Genomic DNA, 21,728 nt, shown 5'->3' on the forward strand with positions numbered 1-21,728 from the left:
ATAGCAATACATAATCACCTACATTAAACTCAAGCTTTTGTATCCTTTTGTCATGCCATCTTTTAACTTTTTCTTTAAACAACTTGGCATTTTCATATGCTTGGGTTCTCCATTCATCAAGTGAGCTAATATCAAATAACCTCTTCTCACCGGCAAGTTTAAAATCATAGTTGAGCTCTTTAATAGCCCAATATGCCTTATGTTCTAGTTCAAGAGGTAAGTGACATGCTTTTCCATAGACCATTTTATACGGAGACATACCCATAAGATTTTTGTATGCAGTTCTATAAACCCATAACGCATCATCAAGTTTCTTGGACCAGTTCTTTCTAGACCTATTAACAATCTTTTGCAAAATTAATTTGAGCTCTCTATTGCTCAACTCTACTTGACCACTAGACTGTGGGTGATAAGGAGATGCAATTCTATGATTAACATCATATTTAGCAAGCATTTTACGGAAAGCACCATGAATAAAGTGTGAACCACCATCAGTCATTAAATATCTAGGGACTCCAAACCTCGGGAAAATAACTTCCTTAAGCATTTTAATAGAAGTGTTATGATCAGCACTACTAGTTGGAATAGCTTCTACCCACTTAGTAACGTAATCAACAGCAACTAAAATATGTGTGTATCCATTAGAGGCAGGAAAAGGTCCCATATAATCAAAGCCCCAAACATCAAATGGTTCAATAACAAGTGAATAATTCATAGGCATTTCTTGACGTCTAGTAATATTACCAATTCTTTGACATTCATCACAAGACAAGACAAACTTACGAGCATCCTTGAAGAGAGTAGGCCAATAAAAACCAGATTGCAATACCTTATGTGCAGTTCTATCTCCAGCGTGGTGTCCTCCATAAGACTCGGAATGACACTTGCGTAGGATCTGTTCCTGTCCATGCTCAGGTACACAACGTCTAATAACACCATCTACTCCTTTTTTATAAAGATGTGGGTCATCCCAAAAGTAATGTCTTAAATCATAGAAGAACTATTTCTTTTGTTGGTATGTGAAGCTAGGTGGTATAAATTTAGCACCAATATAATTGGCATAATCAGCATACCATGGAGTACTACGAGAAGTACTTATAACATTAATTTGTTCATCAGGAAAGTTATCTTTAATAGGTAGTGGGTCATCAAGAATATTTTCTAACCTAGACAGGTTGTCTGCAATGGGGTTCTCAGCTCCCTTTCTATCAACAATATGCAAATCAAATTCTTGTAGCAAGAGAACCCATCTAATAATTCTAGGTTTAGCATCTTTCTTTTCCATAAGATATTTAATAGCAGCATGATCTGTTTGAATAGTTACTTTAGAATCAAAAATATAAGATCTGAACTTATCACAAGCAAATACAACTGCTAAAAACTCTTTTTCAGTAGTAGCATAATTTCTTTGAGCATTGTCTAGAGTATTACTAGCATAATGGATCACATTTAATTTCTTATCAACTCTTTGCCCTAGAATGGCACCTACAGCATAATCACTAGCATCACACATAATTTCAAAGGGTAGGTTCCAATCAGGTGGCTGAACAATAGGTGCAGAGACTAATGCTTTCTTAAGTATTTCAAATGCATCTACACAATCATCATCAAAGACAAATGGTATATCTTTTTGCAATAAATTAGTCAAAGGCCGAGAAATTTTTGAGAAGTCCTTAATGAACCTCCTGTAAAATCCAGCGTGACCAAGGAAACTTATTATACCTTTGATGTCCTTGGGACATGGCATCTTTTCAATAGCATCAACCTTGGCTTTATCAACTTCAATACCTCTTTCAGAAACTTTGTGCCCCAAGACAATACCTTCATTAACCATAAAGTGGTACTTTTCCCAATTCAAGACAAGATTAGTTTCTTCACATCTCTACAAAACTCGATCAAGATTACTCAAGCAATCATCAAAAGAGGAACCATAGACAGAAAAGTTGTCCATGAAAACCTCACAAATCTTTTCACAAAAGTCAGAGAATATAGCCATCATGCATCTTTGAAAGGTAGCAGGTGCATTACATAAACCAAAAGGCATACGTCTATAAGCAAAAGTACCAAAAGGGCATGTAAAATTAGTCTTTGATTGATCCCTAGCCGACACAGGTATTTGAGAGAAACCAGAATAACCATCTAGAAAGCAATAGTGTGTATGTTTGCATAATCTTTCTAGCATTTGATCAATAAAAGGTAAGGGGTAATGATCTTTATTAGTAGCTTTATTTAATTTGCAGAAATCAATTACCATCCTATAACCTGTGATAATTCTTTGTGGAATCAATTCATCTTTACCATTAGGAACAACAGTAATACCTCCCCTCTTAGGGACACAATGGACAGGACTTACCCACTCACTATCAACAATGGGATATGAAAGTGCGTTATATCGACTAGAGGGGGGTGAATAGGCGATTTTTACGAAATTCTTCACTGAGGAATTTGCTGGTGAGGAAATTCCTTAGCGAAGAACTACTAGTAGCGGAATAAGTACTCAAAAGTAAACACAACAGAATACAAGCATAGTCATCATGATGAAATGAAGACAGGCACAGAGTACAGGAAGCATAATCACAGGATAACACAGGATGAAGACAAACAGACTGAAGAAATTGAACTGAGGAAATTGAGAAAGTCTTTAGTCAAAGTCTTCAAACACAGATATGAACAAACATACAGCACAGTTATGAGGAAATGAAAGAGTTGAGGAAATAGAACCAGTAAGCTCGGTGAATACAATGATTTGGTAGACCAGTTCCAACTGCTGTCTTAGTTGTACGTCTGGTTGGAGCGGCTGAGTATTTAAACTTGAGGACACACAGTCCCGGACACCCTGTCAAGGACACTTAGTCCAAGACACCCAGTCCTCACCGTATTCTCCTTGAACTAAGGTCACACAGACCTCGTCCAATCACTCGTGGTAAGTCTTCAGGCGACTTCCAAACCTTCACAAACTTGGTCACTCGACGATCCACAATTCCTCTTGGATGCTCTAGACCATGACGCCTAACCGTCTGGAAGAAGCACAGTCTTTAAAGGTAACAAGCGTCGGATCCACTCAGGATCAATCTCTTCAGTGATGCTCAATCACTTGGGGTTTGTAGGTGTTTGGGTTTTGGGTTTTTGGTTTGTCCTCACTTGATGATTTTCGCTCAAAGTCCTCGGAGGATGGGTTGCTCTCAAATGACAAGTGTCAGTTTCTCTCGGAGCAGCCAACCAGCTAGTGGTTGTAGGGGGCGGCTATTTATAGCCTAGGGAGCAGCCCGACATGATAAGACATAAATGCCCTTCAATGATATGACCGTTAGGTGGATAGATATTTTGGGACAGCTAGCGCATAGCACAGCAACAGTCGGAATTTTGAGTAGCAAAATCCTCAGGGCTATCATGTTCCTCACTGTGTAGGCAATCCGCACTGGCGAATTCCTAACTCCTCAGTCAGGACAAATTCCTCAGAGACCAAAAGAACTTCGTCTCTGTCACTGAAGAAATTGACTGAACTGTATGAGATTTCCAACGGCTTCACTCGAAGGGATTGGTAGGTGTAGGATTTTGAGTTGAGCATCACATGGAAATTTTTCCTTAGTATTTCGTCGACCCCCTTTAACAGTACGGTGTTTCCCATGACTCAAGAAAGAGAAAAACAAAACTATGAAAACGAAAGTCTTCAAGCTTCATATTCCTCGCATGAATATGAAGTCTTCACGGACACACCAATTTCTTCACTTTCAAAGTCTTCATGAAAGTCTTCAGAAATACCAAAATCTTCAGTCGAAGATGTTCATTTTTAGGGGTCGACTTTTGCTGTAAATATCAAACTCCTCATAGACTTATAGACCTCTGTACACTCACACACGCATTAGTCCCTTCACCTATAAGTCTTCAATACACCAAAATCACTAAGGGGCACTAGATGCACTTACAATCTCCCCCTTTTTGGTGATTGATGACAATATGGGTTTAGTTTTCAACGAGGATAAACATATGAACTGTAAATACTGATATTGAGGAATTTGATTGCAAGATATAGAAGAACACCCCCTGAAGATGTGCATAGTGAGGAATTTGATTTTGAAGCAATGCACACTTGAAGAGTTGAATCATGGAGATCTCCCCCTATATCTTGCAATTCATATACACATTTAATATGAAGAATTTGAAATGCATGATGAAATATGGTGCCTGATGAAATTCAGCATGCGTGCAATAATATTAACGAGGAATAAGCATGCAGAATAGTGCATCAAGAGTATCAGAGCACACTGCATCAAAAGTATCAAAGCACAGTGCATCAAAAGTATCAGAGCACCATCGGGTTTAAGATTACAACTCGATCCAATAAAGTTTCAGAAGAACGAGAGTTGTAACTTAGCAAAAAAACGCCCATATAGTAGACCCGCTTGAAGACTAACTCATATTTCTCCCCCTTTGTCATCGAATGACCAAAAGGATCGAAAATGAGGACTAACGCCCCTGAATATAATCATGTTGATGAAGGAGCGCCAGCGTTGTTGGGGTCGTTGGTTGATGTAGGCCCTGCCGCAGTATCGTCCAAATCTTCATGTTCATCAGTGTCACGCGATGAAGAATATGAGCTGGCCACCAAAGAAGGAACCTTGACCTTCTTGAATTTCTTTGGTGGAGGTGCAGACCAGTCAAAATCTTCATTAAGACCCATGTTCTTCAGATCTTCTTCACCATACAGATGTGACATGATTGCCCAGGTGCGACCGAAGACTTGATGGAGGTAGTAGTGGTTTTTCTTCACTGCATTGTGTGTGCCAGTCATGTTGTGAAGAAGTGAACCAAACTGACGCTTAACCCATTTGTGATTTCGATCCACCTTCTCGTGAAGACTTAGCAGAAGTTCACGGTCTGTCATCACGCGCGGAGCAGTGGCTTGAGGAGTGGACTTGGGAGCATTGGCAGAGTCATGTGTGGCGGAGTCATCATTGGTGGAATAAGATCCAGCTTTGCGAAACTGACCATCCAATGGACGAATGCCTTAATCAATTACAGTTGATGCCTTGCCCTTTCCATCAACTGAGGAATATGTCTACTTGAGGACTTCAATTGGGGGGAAGTAGCTAAGATGATTATGGAAATCAGCTTTTGTAGTTGAGTAAGACCTTGTCTTGAGGAATCTCATGATCCAAGGTGCATAAGGCTTCAGTTCAAATGGAGACAACGCAACATTGGCCATAGTCCTCATGAAGAAATCGTGATAATTGACAGGAATGCCATGAACGATGTTGAATACCAGATTCTTCATGATGCCAACAATTTCCTCATCAGATGAGTCGTGACCTTTGATAGGGCTGATTGTCCTCGTAAGAATACGATAAACAGTTTTGGGCACGTACAACAATTCCTTCACGAGGAATTTGGTTCTTGGTGCTTGACCTGGCTTCAAAGGTTTCATCAGCACCTGCATGTAATGATATGTGAGCTTAGGTTCACTGTAGATGCAACGAGCTTCTTCAAGGGGAGGACTGAGTGGTAGAGCACGAAGCAATTCAGAGGCTAGTGCAGTGTAGTGAGTGTTTTCAGACATCCACTCCAGCACCCATGAATTCACATCTTCAGCATCTCCGGTGATGTGCGGTGTTGCATAAAATTGAAGAATCAGTTCTTCATTCCAATCGCAGATGTCAGAGCAGAAGTTGAGCAGTCCAGCATCGTGAAGAACACTGAGGACTGGTGCGAAGCATGACAGAGATTCCATATCCACGTGAGGAATATGCTCATGGTAGAAAATCTTCTCCTTGTTGAACAACATTAAGGAATAGAAATTGGCTTGACTAGCAGTCCAGAAACGCCTCTTCGAAGAATACGTGCTCGCCGAAGAAATCATCAGCCTTGAACTTTTGCTTGCGTGAGAATGGATCCTTTGGCTTCGGTAGAGGAGTGTCAGTGAGTTGCATCACGACCTCAGGAATCTCAATCGCAGGTTCTTTAGGCTGAGGAATTTCTGGTTCCTCCTCAGTTGCAGTCTGCGTCGTTGGTTGTTCAGCAGCAGCAGTTTCTTCAGCGCTAGTGGCTGGAATTTCCTCATGGACAGATGCAGTGGGATGAGTTTCTTCAGAGCCCATGTGAACAGTTTGTGTGGGGGACTGAGGAATTTGCTATAGAGGGGTGAACATTGGAGAGTTTGGATGCTGACTTTCCCAGAATTCATCACTGATTACGGGTGTGGAGCAGCCAATGTCCACATCTTCATCTTCCATTTCTTCAACGCCAGCCTCTTCAGCTGTGAACTGAGGCATAGGCGAGGAGATGATAGGTGTTGAAGGGATCGCATCCACTTCAATTTCTTCATCCAACGGTTCAGACGAAGCAGCAGAATGAGTTTGTCGGCGTTCTGGGAACGGGGGTCCCCAGACTTGCCTGCCTGCGGCCTGCGGCGTGGCTCAAGGGGCGGCCCAGCGCGGACCATCTTCATCAACACAGACCCAAGACCCTCACGAGGGGCCAAGCCTCGCGGGGTGGACGACACGGAGCTTCCTCAGGCACGGCCTCATCAGGCTGGCTCGTGAGGAGGCGGAGAGATCAAGGCGGGGTACCTCACGAGGTGCCCGTGACGCAAGCCATGACGGCCAAGGGCGCCAGGCGGGTGCCAGCCCGCGCAGTGTCCTCCCTTCCTCTTTGGTGCAAAGGGGGCAAGCGCAGCCGCAGAGTACCGGAAGGACTGCAAGACGGAGGTCATCTGGAGCCCAGGACGGCGTCACCACCAGAGCTTTGTGCAGGCGAAGACTACTTTTGTCAGGGTAGCTAGTACTAGCTGTCCCCCTTCAAATTAGCCCGCCATTGTTGGCTCCCTTCCCGCTCGATATTTGGGAAGAGGACCAGGGCCTCTATAAATAGGACCAGCCACCCACAGAAGAGAGGGGTTCGGAGGGGTTCGATCAGAGAGAGAGAGAGAGAGAAGGGTGGCCGAACTCCTCCCAGCAGTTCATCGCCCCAGCCAAGAACAGACCCTCGCGAGGCTGTTCTTCCTTGTATCATTCATCATCATCAGCCCAAGAGGCAATCCACCACGCCACAAACTGGAGTAGGGTATTACACCACAACAGTGGCCCGAACCAGTATAAACCCTGTGTCCCTTGTGTTGTTCTTTCCATAGCTTAGATCTTAGCGAGGCGGAGGGGTGCAGGTAGGTAGGAAGCGAAATCTCCGCGCACACCCCAGTGTTCGAACCTCAAGGGTCTGCCGGAACCTGAAAACCGACATTTGGCGCGCCAGGTAGGGGTGCGCCGGAATTCGTCTTCCACCACCCCGTTCTCCTCCGACCATCGCACCCATGTCTGACGCTCGTCGGGACCGCGCCGAGCGCCGGGCTGCTCTCGCTTCCCGCGCCCAGACGGCTCCTGTCGGCGGGCGTCCTCACCATTCCCCGTCACCTGCCGTCAACGCCGCGACCGGCCCGGCGGGGGATGAGCAGCAAGCATCGTCTCAGCATCCGTCCGTGCGGCAAGACGGCCGCACCGCAACTCCCTCGCTCCCCCCAGCTGGTTCTTTGTCCCGCGCGCTTCGCGCACCCATGGAGGCTCGAGCTGCGCTCCTCGCGGCAAACGAGCTCCTGCGCTACCGCCCCGTCGACGACGTCTATGAAGAATGGCTTGACCGCGTCGCCGAGCTCGTCCGTGCCGCAGGGGGCTCTCCTGCACCGTCCGTTCCGCTGCACCGCACCCCGCCCCGCGCGGGCGACGAAGCTCCAGCGGCGCCCTGGCCGCCTGCTCCTCAAGAAGGCGCCATGGCTCCAAGGCGCGTGGCCCCTGGGCGGAACCCGCTCCGTCAGGTGCCAGCGCAGCAAGAGCAGAGCTGCCAGGAAGTCCCTCGCCCGCAAGAAGCTGCCCGGGCGCTCCCTGCTCCAGCACGTCGCGAGCATGCTCCTGCTCCCGCACGTCAAGACACGGCTGCAGCACGTGGGGACATGCAAGACCAAGCTCTCCGTCACCCAAGGCCTCCCGTGGCCATAGCAGGCTGCCGTGCCTTCACCGCCGAGCTACATAGTGTCGTGTGGCCCGGCAAGTTCAAGCCAGACCTGCCTCCTCGCTACGACGGCGCGGCTGACCCTGCGGAGTTCCTCCAGCTCTACGAGCTGGGCATCGAAGCTGCCAACGGAGACGAGAAGGTCATGGCGAACTGGTTTCCCATGGCGCTCAAGGACGGGGCCCGCACCTGGCTCCTGAACCTGGCTCCAGGCACGATCTCCTCCTGGGACAAGATGTGCACCCGCTTCATCACCAACTTCCAAGGTACTCGCGACCGGCCACCCTCCGTGAGCGACATGCGCCGCATCAAGCAACAACCTGGGGAGACCCTGCAGAAGTACATCCAGCACTTCAACAACGCACGCCTCAAGATTCTCAGGGTGACTGATGAGGCCATCATCTCAGCCTTCTCCGACCGCGTGCGCGATGTCAAGATGAAGGAGGAGCTGGCAATGCATGAAGACCTGTGCACTTCTTTGGAGCTGTTCAACTTGGCAACCAAGTGCGCCAGGGCTGAGGAAGGGTGTCTCTCCCTCCTCGAGCTGCCTGCCGCGGACCCGGAAGAGAAGAAGCCCAAGGCCAAGGATGTGAAGCGCAAGGGGGCTGCCGTGCTCGCGGCAAAACCAGACACCAAGCGGGGCAGAGATCAGCCCGAGCCTTCCAAGGGCAGCCGGTACTGCGTGTACCACGACCTCCACACCCACAAGACCAACGAATGTCAAGAGCTCCGAGCCGTGCGAGAAGGAAGGATCGGCCGTCGCCCCGACCGCGGTGACCGGGGCTACGGTCGAGGAGGAGGAAGGAACGCATGACGCTGGGAAGACCGTGACCCGCGCCAAGGGTGGCGTGATCAACCTCACGAGGATCGCTGGCAAGACCCGCCTCACAAGGGAGACTGGAGGGGTCGGCCTCGCGAGGCTCGCCCGCAAGGCAACGCAGGCCTCCCTCCACTGCCGCCACAACCAAGGAGAAACGAGGACCGCCACCAGGAGGAGGAGGCTGGGGGCTTCCAGGAGCCGCGCGCGATCGCCTGCATCCTGGGCGGGGCTCAAGCCCTAGCCTCTCAACGCATCTTCAAGCAGATTGCCCACGAAGTGAATGCAACCCTCCCCAGGATCAAAGCCACGCGCCCTCTCAGGTGGTCGGCGTGCGCCATCACGTTCAGCTCAGCAGATCAGCTCAAGTGTGCGGCTATAGCCGGAGTCCTCCCAATGCTTTGTTCCCCAATCATCAGCAACGTGGTGGTCACCAGGACCCTCATCGATGGTGGGGCAGGGCTCAACGTCCTGTCCGTGGAAACATTCAACAATCTCCAAGTGCCCTACAGCCAGCTTCAGCCAACCAAGCCTTTCTCCGGAGTTACCGACGGCTCCATGGTCCCGATTGGGCAGGTTCGCCTCCCTATCACCTTCGGGGCACGCGACAACTACCGCACCGAGCTCATCAACTTCGACGTCGCTCACATTCGCCTGCCGTACAACGCCATCCTTGGGTACCCAGCGCTGGACAAGTTCATGGCCGTAACTCACCATGGCTACAACGTCCTCAAGATGCCAGGAAGTGGCAGAGTCATCACAATGCCCTGTGAAGAGAAGGATGCGGTGTGTTCCCTGGAACAAGCCGTTCAGGCCGCGTCACTGGAAGACCCGGACCGCGGAAGCAGGAGGCTTCCCGAGACCGCCCCCAAGAAGAAGAAGACATCGTCCGGCCCGGCTCCTCAGGAGGCAGGCCCCCCTGGGCCCGTGCCTGCCTAGGGGGAACCTCCTTCCATCGCACAGGAAAGCGTGCCCGGCGCCCTCCTCAGACAGGGCTCGGGGGCTCTCCCCTGGAGGGCCACCGACCTGGCTAGGGTCACGAGGGAGGCGCTTGGGCACCACATGGAGGCGTGTCTCGAAGCACGTTTCCCTCAAGAAGGAGTAAGGCAAGGAGAGCTAGACCCTCAGGAGTTCGTCAGTAAGGCCATTCAGGAGCTACAGGAGTCAAGAGTCATGAAAGGTGGCCGCCGTCTACCAGCAGTGGCTCCCCATCCAGGCGAGGATGGCAGGCTGCGCGTCTGCATCGACATACCAGGGCTCAACCGAGTCGCCTCTCCGGAGCGCCTCTGGCCCTCGCGAGTGGGGCGCTGCGGAGGTCCACCCCACAGCTACATTCACATGTCTTACGGCTTGCCGAACGCGGCTGCCACGTACTAGCGCCTCATGAGGGGCATCATGGAGGCACAAGAGGCCAGGCGTTCCGCGGCCCTGGCGGAGATGGGGATGGTCCGCGGGAAGCCGCCAGCACCTCCGGAGCCTCCCGAGGCCCCCGGGCCTGGGGGCTCGTGAGGATCGGCTTCCGCCGCCCACCGAGTCTGCTACACCAACACCCCTTCGTCCTCAACGTCATCAGGTGACATCTTTCAAGTTTCACTTCTAGCTGGGAGAGCCCCCCAGGGCTGCATTATTCCCAGGCCGCGTGGGTCCGTCCCTGCGGCGTGTATCCCCTTTTATTTCATGTTGTTAGCTTACCTTATTGGGGGCGCCCCTCGGGCTGCATGATCCCCAAGCCGCTCGGGCCAGACCCAGCGGCATGTATCCCATTTGCGTTTATTCCCGGTTATGCGTTATACCCACCATGCTTGATTATTTGATGCCGGTCCACGGCACCTCTTCTTCTCCATGCCAACCACTTGCACGTTAAAGGGGGGTACCTGAGCATCGCGACTCAGGGCTCTTACTGGCTCTCCAGCCCTCACCCTCTGGCCTTGTCCACGGCATCGCGACCTGGCATACCAGCGACGGCTGAGACCAGCTCGAGGGACGGGACCGAGGACGTAGAGTGCTGACATCTAACCGAATTTGCAGGGAAACGTCACAAGATAAGGCCCAGTGCCAGACGCAACCCGCCTAGAGGTAGGGCCCCGTGAGTCCCGCGCTGGCTCACGGGTGCCCAGATACACCTCGCCAGGCCCTACCGTGCCAGCCACGTGTCAGGGCGGGGCTGTACACACCCCGGGGGCTCCTCCCGGAGGGGGGCCCCCTCCCACGTACCAGTGGAAGCACCATGCTCCATGCTGGCTGACGACACTGCCGAGGAGCGGCTATGCCCGTACACATACGGAAGCGCTATGCTCCGCGCTGGTGATAAACAACTGAGGGTGGCCCCCGGGCCGCATCAACCTCAGGGAGCCCAGAGCTCAGTGTCTAGCCTCATCGTAACACCTCCCCTCAGGAGTGCCGCGCGAGGGGACTGGGCACGGGGGCTGCGCCTGGGTCATGCCCAGACGCACGCCACCCAGCCAGGCCCCCCCGGGGCTGGTTCATCGCACGTCTCTCCCCGAGCGGAACCAAGGTACGAAGGCAGTTTGAGCATCAAAGGGGACTCCCGAGCATCGCGACTCAGGAGCCTAACTGGTTGTGTAGCCCCTCACTCCTTGGCCCCGTCCTGGTTTCCGGTCGGGACTAACGCTGGGTGAGGTACGCACGCGGCCGGGCTCTGCAGACGTAGAACGGTAGATCCACCCACTTCACACCTCCCTACTTGCTATTCGTGCGCCAAGGGGGACTCCTGAGCATCGCGACTCAGGAGCCTAACTGGTCACGTAGCCCCTCACGCCTTTGCCCCATCCTGGTTTCCGGTCGGGACTAACACTGGGTGAGGTATGCGCGCGGCCGGGCTCTGCAGAAGTAGAACGGTAGATCCACCCACATCACACCTCCCTACATGCTGTTCGTGCGCCAAGGGGACTCCTGAGCATCGCGACTCAGGAGCCTAACTTGTCACGTAGCCCATCACTCCTTGGCCCCATCCTGGTTTCCGGTCGGGACTAACGCTGGGTGAGGTATGCGCGGGGCCGGGCTCTGCCGGCGTAGAACACAAGCAAGTAGGACGGAAAAGCGCAAATTTCAAGGAATTCAAAAGCAAATATTACAGTCCACACTATTATCTCAATGCCAAACGCAAGTTTAAACGCCTCCCCGAGGCATGATACATGTGCAGGAATTAAAGGCAGGACAGGAGCCAAGACGGAGTCACCTATCGGCGGAGGAGCAGCGCAAAATGGGTTCGCCTTACGGAACAGTGGGGTCGGATGCGCCTTGCTTCGGCTTGGTGCCGAAGGCCCGGAACTTCCCCAGCAGAGCCTCCGCGCGACCCTTCACGGCCTCGGCAGCGGCAGCGGCACGCTCGCCGCTTACTGGCTCCAGGAGGCTGTCGAGGTCGACGCCGGGATCGCGAAGGTAGATGTGGGTGAGGCCCCGCGTCAGTGCTGCAGAAGACAGGACACGTGCCTCGGCCTCAGCCGTGGGGCCAAGGCCAAGGGCAACATCTTCGAGAGCACGAACCAGGAAGGGAAGCAGCTTGGCGGGGCCGTCCTCGGTGCCAGCCAGCGGGCTCTCCAGGCCGCTATAGTAAAGCGTCCTCAGCGAGGAGCGGGCCTTCGCCTCCATCTCCGTGAAGGCCACGCGGTCCTCAGCAAGAACTAGGGCCTTGTCGTCCATTTCGGCCTTCCTCGCCCCCAACTCCTGCTCCAGCGCGCCTAGGCGGTCGCGGCGCTTCCTGAGCTTGACCTCCCTCTCCTTGACGGCCGCCTCACGAGCCTTCACGCCTTCTTCCTGCTCTTGGCGAAGGTGGGCCTCTTTCGCGAGCTGGTCCCGCAGGCCTTGCAGCTCATCCTCAAGCGCCTTGCAGTGACCACGGGCATCGACCGCCTCCCCCAGGGCTGCGTCATGAGCAGCCTTCGCCTCAAGGACAACCTGTTTCTCCTCATCGCAAGCCGTCGAGGCCTGGACTAGCGCCGCCCGAATCGAAGCGTCGGAGCGAACCCATCATGAAGCCAACTCCAAGCGCCCGGCCACCAAGCGAGGGTCAGCGCCAAGAAGATCCAGCCGCAGTCGGTCCAGCTCAGCAGCAGCATGTTCCAGAACGGCAGAAGGAGTCGGAGAGACAGCAGCCGGTGGAGTAGGAGGAGAAGGCGGCAGCGCGGCCACAGTGTCCTGAGGCGTAGTCTGCTGCGCCCCAACGGCTGTAGTGGCGGCAGCAGGTAGGGACACCTCGGGAGTCGCATGGGCCGTGGGGGCTGAGCTCGCCCCAGCCGGCTCCGCTTGGCCTCGCGAGGACGACCGGGTAGGAGAAGCCCGTGCGTCGTGGTCACCCTCCTTCACGGGCAGAGGCGCTGCCATGGGTGGAACCTCAGGAGCTCCCTTCGGCTTCTTTGCTGCGGGCGCTAGCCTGTCCAAGAGATGCGTTCGTCAAGCCTCAGAAGTAGGACAAGAAATAAAGACAAGGATCAAACGCTTACGGGTCGTCGCCGGTGAGCTCGAGCGGCCACCGGCCAAATTTGAAGCCTGAAAGCCAGCTGGAAGGGTCAACCTCGGGAAGCTTGGAAGCGGAAGGTGCGCCTGCGGTCCGCCTCAGGGCCGGGGTAGACCCGCAGGCGATCAGCCCGGTCCTGTCCTTCTTCGGGATCGGGGGCAAGCTCCCGCCGTCCTGCTCACCGTCATCCTCGTCGTCGTCATCCTCGTCGTCATCGCTCGGAGAGAGGCGGAGAACGCGGGACCTGTGCCGGGGAAGGGGAGCCCTCGACTCTCCGTTAGTCGCCTCGAAGTCAGGCCCTCTTTCCCTCTCCCCTCCTTCCTCCTCTTCGCTGGAATCGTCGGAGGGCACAACCACCGGTTCCTCGGGAGTTTCCATGGGCACGGGCCCATCCCCGTTGAAGACGGGCATGGACTCCACTGTCTGCTCCCAGTCGTCGCGGAGGAACAAAGGCATAGGAGCGCCCTCCAACCTCGCCACAATGCCCCCAACCAGAGACTGGAGGACCGCAGCCAGATCTCCGTTGGCCCAGGCCATGGGGCTCGGATGGGGCCTCCACATCGGAAGTGAGTACCACCGAAGCAGAGCCAGCTGGTGCTCCAGGAATTCCCTCAGTAGCGACGCGCAAGTCAGCTTTGCCGCCGCCATGTTGGCCGGCCTCAAATCCGCGTCCATCTTCTCCAGCACCAGCTTCGCGCGGGGGTCCACGAGCTCCGCTCGACCCCAATCGCTGGAGCTCGTGGGCTGCTTCGTGGGCAAGATCAGCCGAGGGTGGATGCGCCCAGCATCTGCCAAGACCCACTTGCTCCTGAAGCCCTCAATCCTTTTCCCGGGGTTCGAGATGGCAATGGCGCCACCATACGCGATGAAGCTCGCGCACACGGAAGCAGGACCACGAGAGGTCCAGAGGTAGAAGTTGTGGCGCAGCAAGGCCGCTGAGGGCTCCACCCCTACGTGAGACTCGCAGTAATAGGAGAAGATTGCCAGGAGAAGGACGGAGTTGGGGTGGAGATGCAGAGCCTGTAGCTTGTAATGGCGGAGGACAGAGAAGAAGAACTCAGAGAAGGGAGGCACCAGGCCAGCGGCAATGGCACTTATGAAGAACGGATAGAATGTGGGCCCTCCGGGGTGGCGGAGCCGGCCTTGAGCACCTTCGCCCCGTCAATGCCCTGCGCCGCCGCTATCCGGCGCAACCGGGCAAGGCTCGCCTCCGACACGTTTGGCGAGTCCAGGGCAGACGAGTACCAAGCTCCGGCCGGGGACTGACGAGGCGCCATGGCTTCCTAGGTCACGCGGTCGGAGTAGATCTGGAAATTTCGGAGGAAGGAAGGAGAGGTGTAAGAAAGGGGATCTGAGTAGCAACTAGAGAAAGCAAAAAGCAAAGCCTGGGCAGATGCCGCTCCCTTATCAACTCGCGCGGTTGCTGAGGCGCCCACGTCCGGTCAACCGCCATGCGACGCCCAAGGCCGCAGGCTGTTAGGGCCCGCGGCGCTTCGCTCTTGCCCTTCTGCCTCCCTGCACGGCCATGTCCGGGCGCGCCTTGGGCCCGGGGGCTACTGTCGGCATTCTGGGAACGGGGGTCCCCAGACTTGCCTGCCTGCGGCCTGCGGCGTGGCTCAAGGGAGGGCCCAGCGCGGCCCATCTTCATCAACACAGACCCAAGACCCTCGCGAGGGGCCAAGCCTCGCGGGGTGGACGACACGGAGCTTCCTCAGGCACGGCCTCATCAGGCTGGCTTGTGAGGAGGCGGAGAGATCAAGGCAGGGTACCTCACGAGGTGCCCGTGACGCAAGCCATGACGGCCAAGGGCGCCAGGCGGGTGCCAGCCCGTGCAGTGTCCTCCCTTCCTCTTTGGTGCAAAGGGGGCAAGCGCAGCCGCGGAGTACCGAGGCGTCAGGCAAAGGTTGCCATTTCGGTGCAACAAGACCAAGACCAGAAGGACTGCAAGACGGAGGTCATCGTGGAGCCCAGGACGGCGTCACCACCAGAGCTTTGTGCAGGCGAAGACTACTTTTGTCAGGGTAGCTAGTACTAGCTGTCCCCCTTCAAATTAGCCCGCCATTGTTGGCTCCCTTCCCGCTCGATATTTGGGAAGAGGACCATGGCCTCTATAAATAGGACCAGCCACCCACAGAAGAGAGGGGTTCGGAGGGGTTCGATCAGAGAGAGAGAGAGAGAGAAGGGTGGCCGAACTCCTCCCAGCAGTTCATCTCCCCACCCAAGAGCAGACCCTCGCGAGGCTGTTCTTCCTTGTATCATTCATCATCATCAGCCCAAGAGGCAATCCACCACGCCACAAACTAGAGTAGGGTATTACACCACAACGGTGGCCCGAACCAGTATAAACCCTGTGTCCCTTGTGTTGTTCTTTCCATAGCTTAGATCTTATACGATAGAGTTGCTTCATCAGATCCGCTGGGGATCACATATTCTTCATCAAAAGGAACAAGGTCCTTTGATGGCCTGGTTGAGATGGGAACAACATTAATCGGATGTGCAAAGGAACTTGTCATAGGTTTCATTTTCTTTGGAGCTGAAGAATCTGAAGCAGCTGATGCTTTCCTTTTCTTCACTGCAGCATGCTCTGCAGCCTTGGTCCTCTTCACATCTGATGCAGATGCAAGGATTGGAGGTGAAGTTGGTGCAGGAGCAGCTGAGGAATCTGATTTATTTTCTTCAGGCACAACTGATGCAGTTGCCCTGAGTTCTTCAGTTTCTTCAGGCACACCACTAGTGGGTGCCCTGGCAATTTCTTCAGCGGCTGGAATGCAGTCATCAGCCCTGGAACTCACATTATCTTCAGCAGCCTGATTGTCATCAGCGGTGCTAGCATTTTCTTCTGTAGGCTGAGCAGATGCTTCAGCCTGAGGAATTTCCTATTGCGTTGGGGCAACAACATTTGAAGTGAACTGTTCAGTTATCTTTACAAATCTAACTTTGGCTCCTTGCCAATCAGCATAGTAGGCTTTGAAGTCATCGCTGAGGGTTTTGATTTCAGATTGGATTTTTACAAGTTCATCTGTTGTCATAGTGACAACGTTGTTCTTCAGAAATTTCTCCTTCTTGTGCTGCACTTTCTTGATCTGCCTGGCCTTCTCAAATTTCCACTTTTCTTCTTGAATGAAGTGGGTTAGCATGTGACTTTGGCCAGGAGTCAGCTTGAAGTCAGGCAAGGGAGTGTTGGGGTCCTTGTGCCAATCATCAATATAGTCGAGGATCAGCTTGGGATCCAAAGGCAGTGGCACCTCTGATCCTTTGGCTCTAGCGGCCCTGACTTGCCTGTCTCTGATGATTTCTGCAAGTTCATCATCATCAGTTTCGTCTTCATCAGACGGCACTTGGAAAGCGACTTGCTTCTTTTGAGGACTTGGGCGTGGACCTCGTCCAGCAGTGGCCTTTGTCTTGAGCAGTGAGGGGCCAGCTGAGGAACTTGGTGCAGCTGAGGAACTAGCTGAGACACCTGAGGCAATGGAGATGCCGGCAGTCCTTTGGCACGAAGCGAGATGCACAGGTGCTGAGGATTTGGTCAGAACAGCTGAAGGCTTTGGCGGAGGAGCTGAGGACTTTGGAGGAATAGGAGCAGCATGAGGAATTGGCCGTGAGGGCTTTGATGATTCTGGCCATGAGGGCATTGCTGAGGAAGCACTTGGCTTGTGCGCAGGCTTCTTTGACATAGCCTTCTTTGGCTTGACAGCAAGGACCTCAGCAGAGGCAGCAGCGGCAGCAGAGTCTTCATTAAATTTCCTCACTGCTTCTCTGGCTTACTTAGCCAACTTGCCTTGGCGCTTGGCCCATTCATCATGATAGTCCTCACCTTGCTTGAGGCTGGTGGGATCAGCAATTTGGCCAGGTGCCAGTGGTGCTCTTGGGCATGGAGGATTGAGTGCGAATTTCTTCATATACTTAGGAGTGACATATCTACACTCCCTCCATTCTCTTGCCCATCTCCTCTCTATCTTTTGAATGCGCATTGCGCTCATTCTTGGTTTCCTCAGGAGGTGTGCAGTACCCAACATATATGTCATCAGGGATTTCAAACGATGTATTTACCTCAGGCCTCTTTCCTCCCTTCTGTGGCCTTTTACCATCAGCCATTTTCTTCAGTTGAGGTATTTGAACAATTGAATTCTCTGAAGAAGTATGCAACTTTTCTTCGAGGAACGCTGCAAATGAGTTAAGTTGATGAGAACCTAGTGATTCAGTAGCTGACAAGTGTACCTGTGAACAGAGTATAGTTGCGAGGAATTTGGAGAGGTCATATGCGTTCTTAGAAGGTTTTTCAAAAAGAACAAGTTTGAGGAATTTGACCAGATGAGTCTTGAAGATTTTCATTAAGCGTTCTTTGTCTTAGGTTCCAGAGTTGTATATATCGAAGATCCACACAATTGAGGAATCTTGAAGAAAAATGATGCTTAGAGAAACGAATCAAGAACAGATGACTTGTGAGGTGTTCAGTGTGTGAAGATATGAAGAAAAACACTTTTGAAGATTTTGTAGATAATCATTCGAATCAACGAGGGCAGTAAAAGTAACTTTTATTTACCCTGGACGCAGAACACGATGAACTGGAGTGAGGAGATGTGAAGTTCGTCTGTGCAGATCTTCCATGCGCTAACTTGGCGGAGGAAGACGACTACGGGGCGGCGGAGTGAAGATGTCCGCGGTCGGCGCGAGTACGTCGGCGACAAGGTCGAGGCAGTGAAGCTCTTCCTCACTGGCGGAGATGAAGTAGCGACGGCACTAGGGTTTGAGAAGCTCGAGCCGGGGAGAGAGGTCGAGCGGAGTAAAAGAAGTGAGGAAGGGAAGGAGGGGTATTTATAGCCACGGTGAAAAACTGCTCGCCCAAAGAAATTGGACGAACGTGCCCCTGACCCTTCCCATTCGCATGACATGTGTCACTCACATAGTGAGAGGTGGAGATCGTGTTAGATCGTGGGTGAGTGGATAAGTGTATCGAGGGACGCGGAACGGTTTGAGCGGCAAGACCGAAAATTTCGATAAGATAGGTTTTAAAGTTCCGTTCGCAATTTCTTCAGCTGACGAGGACACAGTGAAGATTTTGAACGAGTTTCAAATAGAACGCACATGAAGAATTTGTGAACAGATTGGGTTGAGTATAGCATAGAGGGGAAGGGTCCAATCACATTCACTTAGCAGAAAACCAACTTGAAGAAATAGCAATAAGTGAATGTTGTAGAGGACATAAACTCATATATATATATATTGCCAATGAAGAAAAACGACGGAACCAGTGAAGACTATGCAAAGTTGAAGAATATGAATAATTTGAGGAATTTCAACTTTTGGTGGTGGCGTGACCCACCGTATAAGAATGATGATTTTAGACACCGCGTACAATTATCGTAGGGTTCTAAGAATCCAATTCTTCGTTAATTTCTTCACACTAAGAGTGTTATTCTTCATTGATTGAAGTAAAACGTTTCTTCATGTGTTGCACATCTAAGTCATCAATTTTGCATAAGTGTTAGGATGAGTGTCCTTTTCAAAGAACATTCGAACATTCTAGGATATTTAGCTCACCCCACAACTTGCTAAATCTCTTCTCATCCAAGGGCTTTGTGAAGATATCGGCTAGCTGTTCTTCAGTCTTCACATGCTCAATAGAAATGTCACCCTTCAACACATGATCACGAAGAAAATGATGACGAATCTGAATGTGCTTTGTCTTCGAGTGCTGAACTGGGTTGTGAGCAATCTTGATGGAACTCTCATTGTCACAGAAGAGAGGCACATTCTTCATGTTGACGCTGTAGTCCTTGAGAGTTTGCTTCATCCATAACAATTGGGCACATCAAGAACCAGCGACAATGTACTCAGCTTCAGCAGTAGATAGTGATACGCAGTTCTGTTTCTTCGAGGACCAACAGACCAAAGATCATCCGAGGAAATGACATGTACCAGATGTTGACTTGCGTTCCACACGATCACCAGCATAGTGAGAGTCAGAATATCCAACAAGATCAAAAGCCGAGCCCTTGGGGTACCATAATCCATGTAGCGACCAGACCTCAAACAGTCTGATCTCTGTGCTCCGGTGTCATCCCTGGATCAGTAATGCTGACACCACATAGTACTCGGAGGATTTATATCAGAGTAGCAATCACACACTTATTACATCGAGTGTCTCAAAAGAGAACTTATTACAATAAATATGGCTTAAGGCCATCTAATAACGATAACAGCAGAAGGCTTGGAAGATAAGTGAGTCCATCAACTCCAACGGCATCACTGAGTATAGAACCATGACCTAAAAACTCCTTAATCGTCGTCTGAAAAGTCTGCAACATTAACGTTGCAGCCTGAAAACGGGTCAGCACATGGAATATGCTGGCAAAGTAACACATAGAGAATAATGGAATGAAACAACTATACTATATGAATATTTGCCTGGTGGAAAGGCTCTATGGTTACTGTTTTGCGTAAAGCCAATTTTTTTCTACTTCAAAGGAATAAATTTAATTACTATCATGGTGGTTGTTAAACATTGAGAATGGTTGACAGCATTCTCAATCCCAATTAAGCATCATCATTAAACAAATCCCAACAAAATTAATTTAGAGTAACATGTTGAGATTCACATGAAAATCCAAGTACTAGATACTCAAGATGTTCATAACCGGGGACACGGCTAACCATGATTAGTTTATTACACTCTGCAGAGGTTTGCGCACTTTTCCCCACAAGACTCGATCGCCTCCGTTTATTTTCTCGCACTACATGGTGTTTGAGAAACGGATGACCGAGACATAGTCTTTCAGAAGCGCTAGCACCTTGCGATGGGTAGACCGTACCACCTACATCCCCTACATCTGCTAGTCTACCATTGTAAGAGTTCGCACGACTTAGTCAACTATGCTAGAGCCCATAATAGCTTGTGGCTACACACGGAAGTTTCTATCATGAATAATCTTATGATCCCTTTGAGCCTGGGTGGCGAACCATAGGTTGATCACACGGTAACCCCGGGATCTCCTAGGACAACACTGGTATATCCCCAGGTGTCCGGGCAAGTCCACTGGAATATCCCCAGGGTGCCCCAACCAGTCCACCCAGATTTGTATTCAAGTTGCCACCTTAAGTTGAACCATTAAATAAAAATCTCACATCTGTCATGGACTTCACTCATACCCAAACCACGTCTACGAGCATAGCATAGCAATATAAGCAACACGTAGAAGTAACTCCCAAGGGTTTGATAGTAACAGGGCAATAGGTTCCTACCTCATCAACTACTTCCCAATCCCACAATTTAATTAGATCCTAATCATGCAATGTTTGAGGTTTGATCTAATGCAATGAAAACTGGGTATGAAGGGGATATGATCAAAGTGTGAACTTGCCTTGCTGATGATCCGCGAAACCTAACGATTCGAAGTAACAAGCGGCGCACTCCGGGTACTCTATCGCAGACAAACAAACAAGCATACAATAAGTACTCATCTAATGCACAGGTAAAACTCAAATAAGAGATGTAACCAGAAGGTTCAACTTAAGAACTCCGATTGGCAAAAAGAATCAAATCGAATGAAGCAACGAAAGTCAAACAGCGAAAGAAAACAACTTCGTTCTAGTAATCTGGATCTAGGGCAAATTTTACAGTAACAAAAAGTTGTTTAAGTTGGTTAAACGGATAGAGGGTTTCGAGATGAAACTCTAGGCGCTTGAATCGCCTGATTCCGATAAACGAGCGAAAAGTTATACTAAAACGAAAATCGGATCAGGAATCGCGATCAGAAAAATCGCGGATTTAATCCGAGAAAAAGAAAAACGACGAACGCCGAATATTTTTTTTCTCTTTTTTTTTCTGGCACAGAAATCGAGGCGCGACGAACCTCGGGCGGCGGAATCATCGGCGGCGGTAGCGGCGGCTCCAGCGGCGCACGCGGATCGAGGCGGGGCTGATGGGCTGGGGCGGCTCGGGGCGGCGCTAATTAAAGGCTGCCCCCGGGCGGTGTCCCGCTCGGGTACGGCCCGAAGTCGGTTCGTTTTTTTAATTAATCCGCTCGGAAGAAAAATAAAATGAAATACCAAACAGACACCAAAAATTCCGAAATAAATTTTCACGGGCTTCTAAAATCAAGCCGCACAAGGTGAACATTTATTTGGGCCCTAAATGCAATTTTGAAAAATGCACTTTTTTCCTAAATTCAAATAAAACACCGAAAAACTCCGAAATAAAATCTTATTTGATTTTTTATTAAATCCTCAATATTTCTTTATTTTGGGAATGTCATTTTATTCCCTCTCTCATATTTTTGTAATAGAAATAATTAATGATAAAATAAATAAAATCAAATGATCCTCTTCTCAAAATTTGAGAAAACTCAAATATGAAAATAACGAAATCCCCAACTCTCTCCGTGGGTCATTGAGTTGCGTAGAATTTCTAGGATCAACCAAAATGCAAAATAAAATATG

This window comes from Triticum urartu, chromosome 3, assembly GCF_003073215.2.
Source record: "Triticum urartu cultivar G1812 chromosome 3, Tu2.1, whole genome shotgun sequence".
In the NCBI taxonomy this organism is placed as follows: domain Eukaryota; kingdom Viridiplantae; phylum Streptophyta; class Magnoliopsida; order Poales; family Poaceae; genus Triticum; species Triticum urartu.